General features: G+C 36.1%; 1 long non-coding RNA gene across 2 annotated transcripts; it reads right to left on the reverse strand.

Annotated features, from left to right (window-relative positions):
* Positions 1-694: 694 nt before the first annotated feature.
* LOC131031012 (uncharacterized) lies at positions 695-13,371 on the reverse strand. 2 transcript variants are annotated; one of them, XR_009102961.1, is made up of 7 exons: positions 12,689-13,371; positions 12,361-12,593; positions 12,095-12,247; positions 11,594-11,994; positions 11,039-11,444; positions 1,577-1,730; positions 695-1,305 (listed from the first exon to the last, which is right to left on the reverse strand). It is a non-coding gene; the product is annotated as an uncharacterized LOC131031012 (long non-coding RNA). The 2 variants fall into 2 exon arrangements; XR_009371931.1 differs by having other exon boundaries at positions 12,361-13,369.
* Between the last annotated feature and the right edge of the window lie 5,147 nt (positions 13,372-18,518).

Genomic DNA, 18,518 nt, shown 5'->3' on the forward strand with positions numbered 1-18,518 from the left:
AGGGGGTTATCCTGATATGAGGTTCTTGGGGAATGTCCCAATTTTTTACGTTGTTATCTACATTTGCCGTGCCCTGCAGTTTTGGCCACTATGCAATGGGTTCATTCTGGTGCCCATTTGGATTATGGCCAATTTCTTGTTTTCAGTGGTAGCTGCATTGTGGCGTGTTTCAGTTGTAAATTGTAATGGACTCAACAAGATCGGTGGGTTTCACTATGCTCCTGGTTGGAGCTTTTGTGCACTCATCTTTTTTTAATTGGGATGAGTTAGTTCTTGGATTGCTGGGTTTTTGAACAGGGATAGGTTTGTGGTGTCTGAGGGTGTTGTTATCCCCTCCTCATATTTTAAATATGTAATTATTATTTTTTTTCCAATTATATATTAATACATTACAGGCTTCGGCCTTTTGCCAAAAATAAATAAAAAATAAAAAATAACCTTCTTGCAGCATGTCAGATTGACCTTGGCCTTCTTTCAGTCATCAGGAAAATACATCGCCAAATCTGTAGTGAAAATTGTTGAAGCTGCAAGAACTTCAAGAAAATAAGGCCGGGTATGCTTCAAGTTGGAAAGAAATAGCAGTCAAAAATTTGAGAAAACAAATTATTTAAGGAAATAAGTCACTGTTTGATACTAATAAAAATAAAATGGATACAATAAATCTTTAAAGTTTAAACAGTTTATAGTTGTCACAACATTCTTTATTGCTCCTGTCTATCAGAGCAAAACACAATCTCCTTTATAACTGTCATGTATATTTCTATAGCAGAAACTAACGCCCATTTCTTATACTCGAAAGAAGTGTAAAAATAATGACATGCTTGTCAACTGCTTTTGAAGTAGAAATTGAGTTTACTGGCCATAAAAATATCAAAATTGTGGCACAACGTTTTTAAAGCATGCTGTATTATGATGTTCAATATGTATTTCATTAATCTGATTTATAGGAACCAACAGATGCTATCATATAGAAAAGAATAAAAATGAATCTGGTAAGGATTTCCGTTTTGTAACTTGGACATCATAATCCCCAGCTTTCCAGAACTGTTGAAACATGGCTGTTTTGGTATTTGGACTGTTCTGCATCAAAGGTGAAATAGGGGATAAATTTTCTTCTGCCTTGTGTGGCTTTCGAGATAATATGTGTGACCCTTGATACAGACCAACCCATTCCATCCTATTCTGACTTTGCTGAAATTTCTTGCTAGAATTTTTGTCTCTAACGGCATCTTCATTGTCACTGTGTTCAATAACTTTCATGGGCAAATGTGTGACACTCAGACATTTGTTCCGTGCAAGATAAATCTGGAAAAGTCAAAAAGCATGTGATCAAAAGAAAGTTAAAAATGGATTTTTGCATCCCATTGACTAAAAGATAATAGAACACAAGAAAGTGAACATAAATGATTCTACAGAGAAATAACAGATTCATCCTCCTAATCCTTAAAGTTTAGGGCCATAGCTAACTCATAATTAGCATTTAGATTCAAAGTACCATTTGTTTTCAACACTACAATGAACATTAGTTACACCATAGTAATATCAAACGAATAGATGATGATAAGAATATTCATACTGTTGGGGTGACCCATGTAATTCAGCAGTTAAAACACTTGCTTGGTGAAATCACCACCAAGGTTCAAATCCCAGCTGGGCCACTATGATCACAGGCTTGGTACTTTCTCCGGGCTGGCACGCCCGTGGATTTGAACAGCAATAGTGTTCGGCACCTTAAAAAGTGCCCATTACCAATCAAAAAAAAAGAATATTCATAGTGTTTTAATAACATTATTCAAGACAGGAAAACAAAAAATGAACATTAGTCGCACCATAGTAATATCAAACATATAAATGATGATGAGAATATTCAATGTTTCAATAACATTATTCAAGACAGAAAAACAATAATGAACATTAGTTCCACCATAGTAATATCAAACGTATAAATGATGATGCAAATACTCAGTGTTTCAATGACATTATTCAAGACAGGAAAACAATTTTTCTGGCAACAGCATGCAGGTGTTCCCACCCACCACTCAAAACACAAAATCAATGTTGAATTCTTGAATTGCACAAACCCCTCCATTAATATGAGGCCTATGTGCTGCTGTCGTGTATCTATAGAGAGAAAAGGAACATTAAGAACCTATATCTTGGCCCTAATATTATAAACAGTTGAAACATAGAACCATTACAAACTCTTTAGGCCCTAACTGAAGATTAATATTTGTTTAAACACACACAAACCACATGGTAGATGTTTATTTCCACAAACGCCCTGGGATTTCCACAAACACCCTTGTAACAGAGTCTGTAACATGTGTAACTGAAACAAAGCACAAAATGAAACACATTTACATTGTAATGTCCCTTTTTGGGATTTAACTGGATTTAGTCCTGAAACAGTAGTTCCAACTTAAGATGAGAATTGTATTATCTTTACCAATATAGCCTCATAATAAAATTACCAATTGTAATGCCCTTATGGGATATTCCTGGTTTAGGGCCTGCAAACAATATTGATCACTACAAACTGACATTAAAACCATTAAGTATCAAGAATTCATAATAGCATCTAAATCCATATAAGCATCATTCATATCCAAATCAATACATCCTAATATCATAAATATTTGGTCTGTGGCATATTCCTTTCAGTCAACCATATTAGGAACTCATTGGAAATGCTGGCAAACAGCAATCTCAAGGATGGCTGTCCTTCTATTATGAGAGCATGGAAGGGTTTCTGGTCCATTCCATCCCTCAGTCCACCTTGGAGGCTGGCCGTCCTCCTTGACCAAGCACAAGAGCACAGAAAGGATTGCTGGTACATTCCACCTCCTGGTCCACGAGCATGGCAGGATTTCTGATCCATCCATCTCAAGGTGGCATAATTGATAAGTTGCATTAAGGATTTCTGGTCCTTCAACTATCAGGAACTTGAAAGGCTGGCCATCCTTCCTATTTGTAAGACATTTTTATATATTCAAGATAGATTACTTAAGGAATTTGCTATATTAATTGCTAATAAATACCTCTTAGTGGAGATGCAATAGATTTACTCACAATTGGCTGCAATAACTAAATCTCTGCAATATAAGTATATGATTGTTCTTAATTTATATTCTAAAATTATTCTTTTTTTTTTTTATTAATGCCTCGTAAACTTTTTAACGTGACCGGTGACGCTGGCATGACACGCCCTCCGGCTCCAGTGAAACGCCTTTGACCCGGAGCTATGAACCAATGAGGCCACAAACGGGGGACCTCATCCCCACACTTCACTTGTTCAAACCCGTGAGCACAACGGTCCAGAGAAGACACAAGGCCTGCGAGCACAATGGCCCAGCAGGGGTTTGAACCTTGGTGGCCGCTTCACCAACGAAGTGTTTTAACCGCGACACTATATGTCCGAAGACATTCTAAAATTATTCTTCAATTTGATTTCTGAATATTATTGTTTGCTGCAATCAATATCTATTTCAAATAGATGTCTTATTTCTCAATTCTCACTTGATGCCTTCTACAAATGAAGTGTCTCCCCTTTATAGCTTCTAATGTTGGGTAGTCACATTATTTCTTTTGCAGGGGACACCTCTATTTATAGGTGCTGCTTGGAATATGTTTTTATCTATTCATATTCTCTTGGTTGGGCACTCCCTTGAATAAATCACTAATAATTATAGATCTTGGTCAGCCTCCTTTGGAATTCGCTGCCTTGGAATTATATTATTTTTAACCTAGTCGACCTCCTTTGGAATTCGCTGCTTTGAAATTATTTATATTTAACCTAGTCAGCCCCTTTCTAATATCTTCTGTTTCAACGCCAAAGCATTTATTGTTTATTAATTATTAAAGGTGCGATAAAGGCTCTGATCTGTTTTTATTAAGGGCTGCTAACCTAGTTTGGCAACGGCATGACAGTCCGCCCTTCCCAAGATTGCTTGTCCTCAAGCATTAAGCATGGAGAGAGTTTTCAAAATATTTTCCAATATGAAATGGCTAGGACTTGCCACTTGTAACTTTGCTTTTTATAAAGATTTATCTCACAATTCAACTTCCGATGCGCTACTCTGTTATTATCTCAAGTCATCAACTTAAAAATTGATTTCTCTTTTGGCATCACTCATATTTGCAAGGAACTGATTTGGTTGATCCTACGTTTGCACAATATCATGGATATCTCTTTGAGTCAAAGCAAGGGTGAGCTTTCCACATATTAAGAAGAGAATTAGAAGCATGACATACAGTTATGCAATGTTTTTTTTCTTAAATGAATTTATATCTTTTTGATATATTTTCATTATTCTCATATTCTGTAACTAGACCAATCAGAGAGTTTCCTCAATGCTTCTCTTTCATATGTATGATATTAGATTGTGGCATTGGAAAAGAAGAAGAAAGATTGTCTTGTTCATGTTGTTTAAAATATTCTGATCATTTATCAAGTTGACTCTAATGAAGTTTGCATTCGATACAGATTATAGGTGGGTCTGCTGATTAGGAAATTTTGAAAGATATGGTGGAGTAGGAGTTTTATGATCTGAGGAAAATCATATTATAAGATGGATTAGAAAAAAGGTGGTTCTTGGGTTGTCAAAGTAGCTGCTCATGTTTGAGCTTGTCACTTGTGAGGTTGTGATCCTCATGTTTATTGTCTTCATGTTTTTTAAACCATTGCTTTAGGAATTTATGTTACATGTGTTCTTATCGCATGTGAAGGTTTCTTAAGTTCTAAAGTTCTAATAATATATTATTTGCCTTGGGGACTTGGTCCTGATCCATCCCAATCCCCAAAATGAGATCTGAAAACACCTATACGTTGTGAAGATACATGCATGATGCAAGAGACTTAAGGGATGATCAGATTAAGGGAATATTTATTAGAACCTAACCAATTCTGTTGATGGACTGGATTGCAACAATTTTGCAATTTGGATGGTTTTATATTACTTTGTCAATTTTGCATGGCAATTTTTGTTGGGCCACCAACCATGCAGAATGCCTAGCAATTTTTGGAGTGAGTTGTTTTTAACTCCCTTGGCCTTGATGGCTGCTCACCCATGTTTGTAGTTTAAAAATCATTTCACATTAATTTCCTTGTGGGGCCCCTGACTGTAATCTACTTGAGTGAACCTGTTTAAAGCCAAATGAGTACCTTCACCCAGAGACACATTAACTTAAATTCATTAAAATCTCGTGCCGTATTTTTGAAACATTGATATGTTTGAGAATCTAGGGATCCATTTGAGGGACTCAATTCTGTTGATTTTGTAACTAGGTTAGGAAAACAAATGGATTCGGATTGCCTTAAGGCAACATCCGAATCCCTGTAGGGCTGGGCCCAAATGCATTTAAGCTCACCAAACGTAGGGGCACACCCCCTCAGGTAACGTGTGGTCCTAAATAGGTGCGCTCCCCCTTGCAATATAACTTAATCATTATTAAGACGCCAAAATAGGGCAAGACTTAAGGTAACGTGTAAGCCTTATAATTGCAATTAAATCTTGGCACAAAACTTAAGGTAAAGCCGACTTGAATTGGTCTCCACGCCACATACAAATAGAGATTCATTTGTATGCATTCATCATTCAGTTTTCATTATCATCAATGTGAAGTTAGCTCTGCAAGATCTGGAGGTTAGCGAATATTCATTGAAGGCAAGCGAACCACCTCTGAAGGTCCGCGAATTACTTCTGCCATCAGCATTTGCCATACATGCGATCTTGGACAGTGAATACATTGAAGAGGATAGCGAGTTCCTCTTGAAGGTCCATAAACATCATTAGGTCTGCAATCTTCAGTGAAGAACTACGAAGAGCTGGAAGTTGTATGCTGATGATATTCTTATATAAGAAAGAGATAAGTCTGCTATCTTCTGCTGTTACATTGTGCCCTAGCTGGGTTACGACTGTAACTCTAATTCTGCCCTAGGTTGACAGTTATATCAGATAAGTAATCTGATCTTTATTGCCATTGTATTCTACAATTAATAAAAGGATCTAGAGATAAGTCTGCTATCTTCTGCTGTTACATTGTGCCCTAGTTGGGTTACGACTGTAACTCTAATTCTGCCCTAGGTTGACAGTTATATCAGATAAGTAATCTGATCTTTATTGCCATTGTATTCTACAATTAATAAAAGGATCTAGATCTGATTTGTTGCTGGGTTTTTCCTCCAAGAGGGAGGTTTTCCCAAGGTATGTGTTGTGTCTTGTTTCTTGTTCTGTGCATCATTACTTTTCTGTTCATTTTGTTAATCTGATCGCAAAAACTAACAAATTCCAACTTGATATGAGCTTAGCGTTGAGAAGTGCCCAGCATCTCCCCTCGGGATTCATGACATGGTTTAACAGTCTCCTATGAGATCCTTAACTAAGATGGTAGCAGTTCCTTGAAAAGGTGCATCCTTTGGGGAAAACGGCCAGCTCAACTCCCAATAAGTGGTATTAGAGTGGGGTCGCACGTTTGAATCCCCTCAGGTAACAGTAAGGGAGAGATTGTTGGAACATGTCCAACGTCTCCCCTTGGGATTCATGACATGGTTTAACAGCCTCTTGTGAAATCCTTAACTAGGATGGTAGTGGTATCTTGAAAAGGTGCATCATTTAGGAAAAACAGCCAGCTCAACTCCCAATACTTAGGTCTGCACATACAAAGAACCTTAATTCTAGTAATCCACAAGTACCTTGTAATCTCGTTTGCATGACATGTCACCAATGATGTGGTATCCCTCAAATGATGCCATGTATTCCAAAGGCTGATTAAAACTGAAGGCTGTATACAAGCTTGGATTTTCTTAATGATGTAACTATTAAATTTGTTCTTGCTTGTCTAAGCTCGCGATAGGTAAGCCTAGGTGGCACCTGAGATTAAATGCAGTCATGACCAAATCTGTGTAGTGTGTGGCATGTGGCACCTGAGATTAAATGTAGTCATGACTAAATCTGTGTATTGTGTGCCACACTCATGCATGAGCTAGAATCAAATCTTAGAAGACATGGGGCAGCTATCCATAAATGCAAGACCAATCCCAAAGAGAGAATTTATTGTTGCAAAGCTTCTGTACACAATTGGATCATCTTTTCCACTCTTTTTCATCAAAATTCAAATTTAATGCAGATTGCCCTGGCATATACTTGTAAATCTGAATTGATTTGCGGCTGCATGGAGAAAGATGGGGGTTGTATTTGATCAAATTTGTTGGTCTTAAATCTAGATCTGAGGGGTTTGTAGGCCCAAATCTTTGTGACCTTCGTGTTTAGTAATTTCAAAGATTTCAAGACAGAGCACTTTTTGGACCCATAATTCCTATCAGAACCTGATTCACCTGATGATTCAAGTCTGTATCATAAAGTTTTGTGCGGCTACGCTCTATGTTATATGTCTCGTCTTCGAACCAATTGTCCATACCAGTGTGTCTTGAGTTATGATTGTGAGATTTGAGCCATAAATATTTAAAACTAGAGTTCAAATGATTAATAAGACGCAACTTATTCAAAAAGTATGACTTTGCTATTGTAGAAGATGTTTAATATTGTCATGTTCAACAACCTCATATATTGCCTTTACTAGTGTCTTGCCACTGTCATTTATGGTGAATCTCAGGCTTATCATTTATTATTTATCTGTACCTTCATAAGGTTGTGACTGTATTTTGATACTATTCACTATTCCTTGACATGTGTAGGGTCTGTGATGTGTATTCATATCTCATATTTTTCATGGTTATTCATAAGGGAACACATCCTACTCTTATCTGCATACCCACTGCCACTGTCCTAACAGGTCTGTAAACAACACTTATTCTCTTTTCATTACTTCAGACACTCCCTATTAGACATGGAGATCACTGTCCTCTTCAACAGTGAACATTACTGCCATGTCATGAATCATTTGGGTGTGGATCAACAGTGGATTCTTAGAAAGCATGTAAGTAGCTGTTACAAATGAGGTATGAATGTTACTTTAAAACCTAACACTGTCATTTATTAGCCTGTACCGACCCATGAGGTATTAAGCTCCCTCATACCATGCCATTGTTATTTAGTCACGGTCATCTACTTATAAGCACTATCATATCATATGATCATTATAGACTTTGAACTATTATTTTTTAACTGAGTTTATAGATACCTTCATAGACCTTCAAATTTCTTTGATTAGAATGCATCCATTATTTTATCTTTACCCTGCACGCTGGCTGGATCAAGGCTTTGATACCATTGTAATGTCCCTTTTTGGGATTTACCTTAATTGCAACTTAAGATGAGAATCGTATCATCTTTACCAATATAACACCATAATAAAATTACCAATCGTAATGTCCTTTATGGGATATTCCTGGTTTAAGGCCTGCAAACAATATTAACCACTAGAAACCGACATAGAAACATTAAGTATCAAGAATCTATAATAGCATCTAAATCCATATAAGAATCATTCATATCTAAAACAATACAGCCTAATATCATTAATATTTGATCCAAGGCATATTCCTTATAGTCAAACTTATTAAGAATTCATTGGAAATGCTTGCAAACAGCAATCTCAAGGATGGTCGTCCTTGTATTGCAAGGGCATGTAAGAATTTCTGGTCCATTCCATCCCTCAGTCCACCTTGGAGGCTAGCTGTCCTCCTCAACCAAGTGTGGGAGCACAGAAAAAAAATTTGGTGCATTCCACCTCCTAGCCCACGAGCAATGGCATAATTTCTGGTCCATCCATGTTGGGGTGTTGTACTTGATAAGATGCATGTTGGATTTCCAGTCCTTCAACTCTCGCAAACTCGGAAGGCTGGTCGTCCTTCCTATTTGCAAGACATTTCTATAAATTCAAGATAGATTGCTAAAGGAATTTTCTATATTAATTGCTAATAAATACTTCTTAGTGGAGATGCAATAGATTTACTCACAAATGGCTGCAATAACTTAATTTCTCCATCATATACATACCTACATACATATATATATATAAACACACATACACACCATGATACCGGATTTGCCTGTGTAGACCCTAGATCAAATCCCAGACATACTAGAGCAAAATCCCTCGTGCAGTGTCATGTCCCATCCTTGACCATTATATATATATCCTAAATAAAGCAATTATTATTATTAATTAATATAATAATTACCAACGAATGATTATTTGAAATTTATTTATTAAATATTATTAATTAATTAATATTAATTACTAATAATATTCTTGAAATATTCAAATAAGAATAAATTAATATTATATTAAAAACATAATTTATATATTATATATTTTAAACATAATTTACATATTCTTAATTGTAAACACAATATATATATTAAAAATAACAAATATATAATTTATATATTTAATAGTGTTAACCTAAGTCACCGCATTCGCCGATTTTTCGGCTTGAGATTCGAATTACGGCAAACGTTTAAAAAGTGCATGAAATTCGTCGAATTTCACCTCAAATTCATAGAATGGGCAAAAAAAATTCCATCGATGAATGACCTCTTGACAGGTGCCATCTGGAGGTATGAGGGTCGCTGTTGAAGTCTTTGGGGACTGCAAGAAAACACGATGCTGGAAAGGTTGCTGCCAGTAGGGTTTGTGCACAGCCGCGTCGAGAAAGGCTGTTGCTGCTACTTTTCGAAAAATAAATTGTAGTTGCCTTTACTCGTGGAAAAGGACATTATTAAATATATTATATTGTATATGTTTAATATAAACTCTTCATTGCCTTTATTCATTGCCCTCAAATAAACTCTTCGAACTTCGCAAAAGGACATTATTAAATATATTATATATTTAGTATAATATATTTTTATTTTATTATTTTATTTTAATACTTTTAATATATTCAAAATTTAATATTTTAGAATATTTAATTTAGATTTTTTCATTATTAAAATATAAAATTTAATAAATTTTAATTAGATATTTAAATTAAATTAATCAAATTTAATATTATTAATTCCGATAATTTTATAGATATATTATTTATGTTATCTAAATAACAAACTTATATAAAGCAAAGTTCCCAGACTCAGACTCGGACTCGGCTCGGACTCGGCAAGGCTGACTCGACTCGTGACTCGGCTATGACTCAGCAATGACTCGGCAAAATTAAAAAACCCTTGAAATTTAGAGATTTTTAACGATTTAAAACCCATTTCATGCACCCATTATTGAATAAAGCTTAAAGACACTATAACATCATCAAATAGAAGTTAATTTGATCACATACATAAACATACATACATCACATGTGTAGAAATGTAAATTGTAGTTGAAGGAAATAGAAAACATAGATATATAGAGTTATAAATGTTGTCAAATGTATATAAAATCCATGACGTCAAATGTTCCCAAACATATATGTAGTTGTAAACAAAAACAAGTCTATGGCTCAGGCTCTAGCTCATCCTCAGCCTTAGAGTAGTCCGTCTGCCTCCTACAAATGCGTCTAAGGTAGGTCCTGGATGACTGGATAGCCATAGTCTCCGCCTGTGAGGTGCCACAATGATCAACATTAGTTGTGCCTGTGTCGGATCGTGCTCTATCCTCCTCTGCCATAGCCACAGCCTCAACCTCTCTGTCTGTCTGGTCAACCCACTCACAGTCCTCCTCAAGTAAGACGGGATCGGTAGACTCAAGGATCCACTCAAACTCTGGATCGATCTCCGCTAAAGTAATCGGAGAGGAGTCAGTGTCCAAAATCTATCTGGTCCTAAGACGGAGGTTGTAATGAACAAAAACAAGATCATTCAACCTCTGCACAGACAATCTATTACGCCTCTTCGAGTGGATGTGCTCGAACATGGACCAATTGCGCTCACATCCAGAAGCGTTGCATGGCTGACTCAAAATACGGATGGCAATTTTTTGAAAGTTTGGGGTTGAGGGCCCAAACATTTGCCACCATCTATCTGAAATAACGAAAAGAAAAAAAAATCAAACTCATTTCCAACTTTAAGGCTAGATTATAAAATCAAAAATTAAAATGCATAAGCCATAAACTTAAGAATCTTAAGTTTACATATATTTCTACCTGGCTGCAATTGTGTCCGAGCCTCTATGCACATGCTGCTTACGAAGATTGCCCCTTCTTGATTATTATATTTATCTAGCTGGAGCGTTGTACTTGAAGTTGTGCCATTAGTACACAACTTTTTTACCACTGTATACAGGCCACTAAGAACCTCCTCATCCGCCTTGAAGTCATCACGGAATCGAAATGCCTAATTGAGGTAATAGGTTGCTGCATGGATGGGCCTGTGAAGCTGGTTCTTCCATCTCCTATCAATAATCTCCCAAATGGGGCCATACTTATCCTCATCTCCTGCATAGATGGACGTAATGGCCTCCTTGGCCCTATCCATACCCTCATATATATAGCCCATAGAGGGCTTCTCCCCATCAACAACTCGTAGGAGAACTACGAGGGGCTCAGTGACCTACACATAATGTTAAACAAAAACAATTAAGTCACAAATTAAATTTAAAAAAAAAAGCAAAATTGCAAAGTTAAATTGTTAATAAATTAAAAGTAAATTACTAAATAGTAGATACTAGATACTAAATGTTTAAATTGTAATAAATTTACCTGCACAATTTCTCCACAAGGGGTCCAAAAACCTAGCTCATCAAAAATGCAATTTCCCACATCTATCCCTACAGTGGTCGTAGCATAGGATGAGGAAGTTCACTCCTCACCAACAAACATACGCCTCAAAGCCACCTTTGATTTCATCAAGGATTTCAGTGTGAGGAAGTTTGAGGCAAACCTCATGATACCAAGACGAGCCAACTCCTTTTGCCCCGTGTATTGCCTCATAATGCTAAGGACCAATGCATGATTGTAGATTAGCTTGCTGATATTTTTGGCCCTTTCAACTATTGATTTCACCCATTCAAGCTTACCAATATCCTCCAACATGAGGTCAAGGCAATGGGCCGCACATGGAGACCAAAAAATTTTCAAGTGCCTCTCCATCAAAAGTTTACCTACAGCAATTTTAAATTAATTAGGAATTTTGATGTGTTAAGAAAATTTTAAATAATCATAGATGCCTCTCCATCAAGACTTGAAAAGTTCAAAGTTTACCTGCAGCAACATAACTTGTTGCATTATTTGTCACCACCTGCACCACATTTTCTTCCCCCACCTCTTGTATGATTTCCTCAATAGCCTCACATAAGTATGTGGCATTTTTTACATGTGAGGAAGCATCAATAGACTTCAAGAACATGGTGGATCCTGAAAATAGAGCAAAATAATTATCAATAATCATGTATCAATCAAGTTTCAACAAATCAAAATTTAATTTATTCAATGCATTTAGGGAAGTACAAATTAGAATGATCAATCACCTCCGCAGTAAACAAAAAAATTTAGGAGTGTTCTATTCTTCCTATCCGTCCAACCATCTGTCATGATGGTGCAACCCTTCTGGCTCCAAGACTATCGATGGTCCTCTAGCTCAACTTTCATATCCTCAACCATTTCTAACAAGAGGGGGCAACTTAACTCAACATCAGTAGGGGTTTTAAACCCCACACCACAAATGGTTATGGCATCTACCATGCCTTGCCAATAAGGAGCCCTGTCACAAATAGATTATGATTAGACAAAGTAGAGTTCAACTTCAAACTATAAATTTACTTTTAAACTTGAAGCAATCAAATCAAAAAGAATTACCTGGCTGCAATAAATGGAATGTTGCAAAAGTACCAAAACTTGCAAATTTGTTTTCTTGCGGCATCATGAACCTCCTTGTTCCAACCCATGCTCTCAAGCGAGGGTTGTGCCCCAGGAGTACTGCGTGGCACAAAATAACTATCCAACCTGAATTTTCGAACTCTAGGGCCAAAGGTAATAGTGCCACTAGGAGAAGTAGAAGCGCTAGCACTAGCAAAAGCACTAGAATGAAAGGGAGGCATGGAAGAACCCTCTCCAACACAGTGTACGGATGTGGATGCGGATGCGGATGCGGGTGCATGGGAGCCAATAGCACTTAACTCTTCCAATTGCCTCTTCTTAGTTAACTTTTCTTGTTCATGTGTTTCTAATTGGACATAACAGAAACGTTTTGCCTCAACAGTTTGTTTTTTACATACCTCAATAGCATGGCCAGGTATGCCAGCAATATGGTATTTAAATCTATTGATGCCACCAAAATTAATTTCTTTACAAAAAAAACATTTTGTTTGATTTTTTTGTCTGCCAGGAAACTCTTCAATATATTTCCAAGCCTCATCCTTTTTGGGCATTGTGAAAAATGAATGTTTTTAAAACGTGAAGGCTGCTGCAATAAGAAAATTTTATAAAGTTATAAACTAATAGAAAAAATCAGCAAACCCTACTTTTTTTAAGAAAATATTGTAAATACATGTTTACAATTTTTTTCTAAAAAAATGTAGGGTTTGCACTTTGTTGTTATTCTACTTCTCTCATTGAAGTTAAACTTAAAAAAAAAAACATTCAAGATTTGGAAAGTTAACTGTTAAACTAAAAAAATTTAACACACAAAATGAAAAAAATCCATTAACATACCTAAAAAAACCAACAAAATCTACAAAGTTTAACAATTTACCTCTTTAAAATGAGTTGAGAAGTCTTGCTATGGACTCTTTGATGCTCTCAATGCAAGCCTATGGCCTCCCCAATGTGATTTGTGGTCTCCTTGATGCTCTTCTTCCCTGCTGGTTGCAAACCTATGGCCTCTTGTTTTCCTTCCTCTCTCTCACTTTTCCTCTCTTCTTCTCACAACTAGCAATTAGAAGACCTTTTAGGATTAAATGAAAAAGAAATTTTAAAAAAAACATGTTAAAAAGCTTTTATTTTTTTTGTTTTTGCAAGTCGAAATTTGCACATGCCGCGGCCGAGTCCTAGAGCTCGGACTCGAAGAGTTATGGGCAAAACTCGCCGAGTCCAAGTCCCGAGTTGGCTCGACTCGCCAACTCAAAAAACTCACCTGACTCGTGGCGAGTCTGGGAACTTTGATATAAAGTGAATTTAATAACAGATTTTTTTTCAAATTTTTTTCTCCTCTGACATTTCATGGAACTCAAAGCTGGTGACTTAGTATTTAATTGATTATTATTTTAATTTCTTTATAATGATTTCAAATCTACTTTGCAATCTTAAACTATTTCAATAATTTATGAGATATATTACTTATATTTAACTAAAAAATTTATATAAGACGAATTTGATGTCGAATTTTTTTTCCGAATTTTTCACCCTTACCGAACTTCATCCGAATTATATGATTGCCGAACTCAAATTCGAATTCGAACACGGTGACTTAGCCAATGAGTGATGTTATTTAACTTAAATATCTATTTTATTGTTAATGTGAATGATTATATATGCATTTATATGTTATTGATTCCTAACCCTTATGGAAATAATTGGCCGTATAGATTATATTTCAAATTTTGACTAGCATTATTGTAGGGGTTAAACAAAAGTTTTGTGTAAAGGAAATTGTTAATTGGTAAGTTGTATTTTAATGAGCTATATTTCTTATTTTAATTGAACTTGTGATTTTAAGGCAAGATTTAGGAACATCCCCAAAAGGAGACATTACAATTGGTATCAAAGCATCGCTCCTACCAGCCTAATGGGCAAAAGATAGTTGATGCAACTTAGCCAGAGAGCTCAAAGGGCATTGGAGAGAGAAAAAAGGAAACTTGCAGCAAGTGACAACCCTTCTCAAAACAAAATAATGAATGAACAATTGAGAGATGAGTTGAGGGCCTATATGGAGCAAAATGAGGACAAAGCAACTACTTCTACAAACCCTTCAAAATATGAGCAACACAATCAGCAATCTCAGACCCAACCAAGCTAATGGAAGGGATGTCACCTCCAATCATTCTGAAAATGATAATAGTGCTTTGTTAGGGTCAACACCAAGAATAACTAGACCCTCCTTCATACCTAAAAAAAGGGCCAACAAGAGAAGAAGAAGAAGAAATCAATACACCAAGCCATAACTTAGAGGAAATTGCCAAATCATATTCAAGACTTAACCCTGAAGTTAAGAGAAACATTCCATTTAGGGAACTTTGTGAGGCTGGAACAAGAAGTAACCAAACAAGGAAGAGGATTCAACCTAATAAAAACTTATATCATAAAGTAGGCAAGTTGACTCTTCCTAAATTTGATGGATCAGGGAAGGTCACCACCACTCATGGATCCAAAATTGGATACATATCTATCTCTAAATCCCATGACAGAATAAGATGCCATCAAATTCACCATCTCACATTTAGAAGGGGTCGCACACAATTGGTGGCACCATGGCTTGATTACTCAAGGCCACCAAAACATAACAACTTATGATGACTTCATCGGAAAACTCATTGAAATGTTTGAACAAAAACACCTTGAGAGATATTTTAAAGAATTAACTCAATTAAGACAAGAAGGGACTGTTGAAGACTACGCAGTGGGATTCCAAAGTATTTCTGTCATGGTCCCTGGAATTACCAAAAAAGGACTCACTTACCTGTTTATAGATGGACTATCGGAAAATATTTGTGGCTTAGTAAATGCCCTTGATCCTTCCACTCTCCAAGATGCAATCTTAAAGGCCCTACAACTTGAGACTACTAAAACGAGGGATAAAAGTTACTCTAAAAATATATCAACAAAAGATAAGCCCTTCTATAAGAAAGATGGGCATAATAAAACATTTCCTCCAAAAGATGACCGTGAAAAGATTTGAAGGGAGAAATTATGTTTCAAGTGCAAAGAAAAATGAGAGTATGGACATGTTTGTAAGCCAGAAGAGCATTGAAAGAAAGATTTGTGCTTCAAGTGCAAGGAGGAATAGAAGCCAGGATATATATGTGGAAAAATAGGCCAAGTACGCAATATAGAGGCAATGTCCAACGAGGGAGCATGAGAAGAAGAACAAGAAAACCCAAGCAAAAGAAAAAGGTGCGATGAAGAAAACACCACAAAGTAGTAACAAAGCTCCTAATTTGGCTGCTATTTCAAATGTCTAATTCCAGCTAACATCGCCTAAACTAATAAACTAGACTCAATTCCAAGAAATCTCCAAATTTGACAAAATTTATCTGTACTAAGTGGTTTTAGTCCTTATAATTGCAACGTGCTCCCTAGACATCTTCATTAGTATCTACCGGCTGGTGGATATAATAGTGATGAATATCAATACACTTGGCGGACAAGATAGACTAGATTCTTCAACGTCTTGTCGACTCTATTAATATTTGCAAAAACTGAATTCATTGTAGTGATGAAGATCTACTGATAATGTTTGCTTTATAATTCTCTTTAGTGGAAAATAAGGTAATTATGTGCTATAACTTAGTTTGCCATGAAATTACTCTTGGTCGAGAATAAAGATCCAACTAGAGTTAATATAATTATATACCAAATAGTATGGAATTTGGAAAGCATAATAAAAGTTGCCAAAGGTGAGTGTTTCTTTGACATATTGAAGAACAAGTTTTGATGTTCCTCTTGAGGCTTGGACACAAATATGAAAGGCCATCTTATAACAAAGCCAAATATTGTATGCTAAATCTGAAATACAGATGCCAAACCAATAAATCAGACTTGTTTCATATGTATTGGATTTTTCTGAAGGAGAAGTTTTAGTCAAGATCATCCTACCATCCTACCACGGTAACATGACTAGTCTAACATAAGATCTAACACACCCTTGTCAATCCAGTTTAGTCCCATAAACAGACAAGATTGTGAAACAAAAAGAGAGTTCCCAAAACCTTCTTGACAAAGAAGATTGCATAGATGTGTACCATGCTTCTTAACCTCATCTTAATATATAAGTTCTTGCTTTAGCAGATATCTATGATATTGTGCAAAAGTTGGGACAATCTAATCGGTTATTTGCATTTACATGAGGATGAGAGAAAATTACAAACCTTGCCAATTTCTAACTCTATGTAATGTCCCCTCTCAACTGAAGCATCAAAACTGCATTAATCACCTTGCTAAGTCTGTATTTGATGTGCATCTCACAGACTTAGTTAATTTTATCAATTTAAGGAGACGAGTGTGTGGGGCCAGTTTCACTTAAGTTGCTTAAGTGACTCCTATTTTTCAGTCGTTGGAGGGGACCAGAACTTAATTAATGACTTTGCGCACTAGGAGATGGGGGTATTTTGTTCTTACCCTGTCGCCAAGATTTGAGATAAGATTGCTTTATGACTTGGCATTTGCTGGCGCCCAACTTTGAGTTCGGATTGTGTTTTGCTGACAAGTTCAAGGGCGGAATTAGAAACTTTCCCTTTTGCTTCCGTCACTCCATTTTGGAAAGAAAGCTGCTTTTTCTTTTGCTGGAAGAATTGATTTATATTCGCAGGAAGAGGTTATTTTGGTCATTCATGATTTCTGATATTATTTTCTTCTCTGCAAAAGACCACATACAGAGCAGGACGTAGCCCCTGTAACTGTTCTTTGGACGCCAACCCAAAGCCTTCCAGCAGCCTTTCTTACCAGACGCAGCATTAGAACTTCAGGGTTCATGCATGAATAAGTGAAATCTCCAGAAGAATATTCAGCTCATTAGACATTAGATCACACAACCGTTTCCAGGTTTCAAGTTCTGTTTTGATTAGATTAATAAAGGTTTTGTTATATGAGAATGAATAAATAAAGTTGTAAGAAGCAATGTTTTCCTTTAACAAGTATGGTGCAAAGACTGAAAATCTGTATGATGATTCTGTTTGGGTAAAACCAGAGAGTTGTAATGTGAATAGCGAACTATGAAACTTATTCAAAGTTAAGATTGGCTATTCTCTTTTCTGTGTTTGTTTTAGGTTAATGTTGTCTATTTCGCTCTGTTTTTATAACTTGGAATATTTCACTCTAGATTATGTTGTTGCAAGTTTTTCAACTTTGCAACTTATGGTAATATCAGAGTTACAAAAAGCTGAGGAAGATCTAAGGATTACAAATCTACAAGAGTTAGTTTAGGGATCTGTTGATGTGTATTTTGTACACCATCATACACAGAATAAAATACCAATAGGCATCTTATCCTCTCTTGAGAAAATAGTCTCTAACTGCTGAAGATTCGCGTAAAGGATCAGTTAGGTAGACTCCAAGGTTCTTTTAGTAGGGTCTCTACGTGTGGACAAGCTTCCAGCAGTATGATGTGATTTGCTGTTTCCTCCAAGGGGCCTTACGTATTCCGAAAGTTCAAGATTTTACTAAACTAAGAAACTTTTCAAAAATAACAAAAGAGTAGGGTTTGAAAGAGGTCTAATCTAATCTAACCCTATGAATGACTTAGTATGGACAAGACTTGGCAAGATTCAACCAACTTCAATTTTGCCATAAGATAACAACTCAATTGAAATTAGTGCGATCTTCTAAGGTAATAAAATGATATTCAATGCATCAAAGATCAAAGACACTACCACGAAGGTACATATCCAAGATACAATAATGATTGAAGGTTAAGGGATTCAAGGTATTCTCCAGTCGACCACGCAAGGCGTTCCTACAATCAGCAAGAAGCTAG

The sequence above is a fragment of the Cryptomeria japonica genome, chromosome 3, assembly GCF_030272615.1.
Source record: "Cryptomeria japonica chromosome 3, Sugi_1.0, whole genome shotgun sequence".
Classification (NCBI taxonomy): Eukaryota; Viridiplantae; Streptophyta; class Pinopsida; order Cupressales; family Cupressaceae; genus Cryptomeria; species Cryptomeria japonica.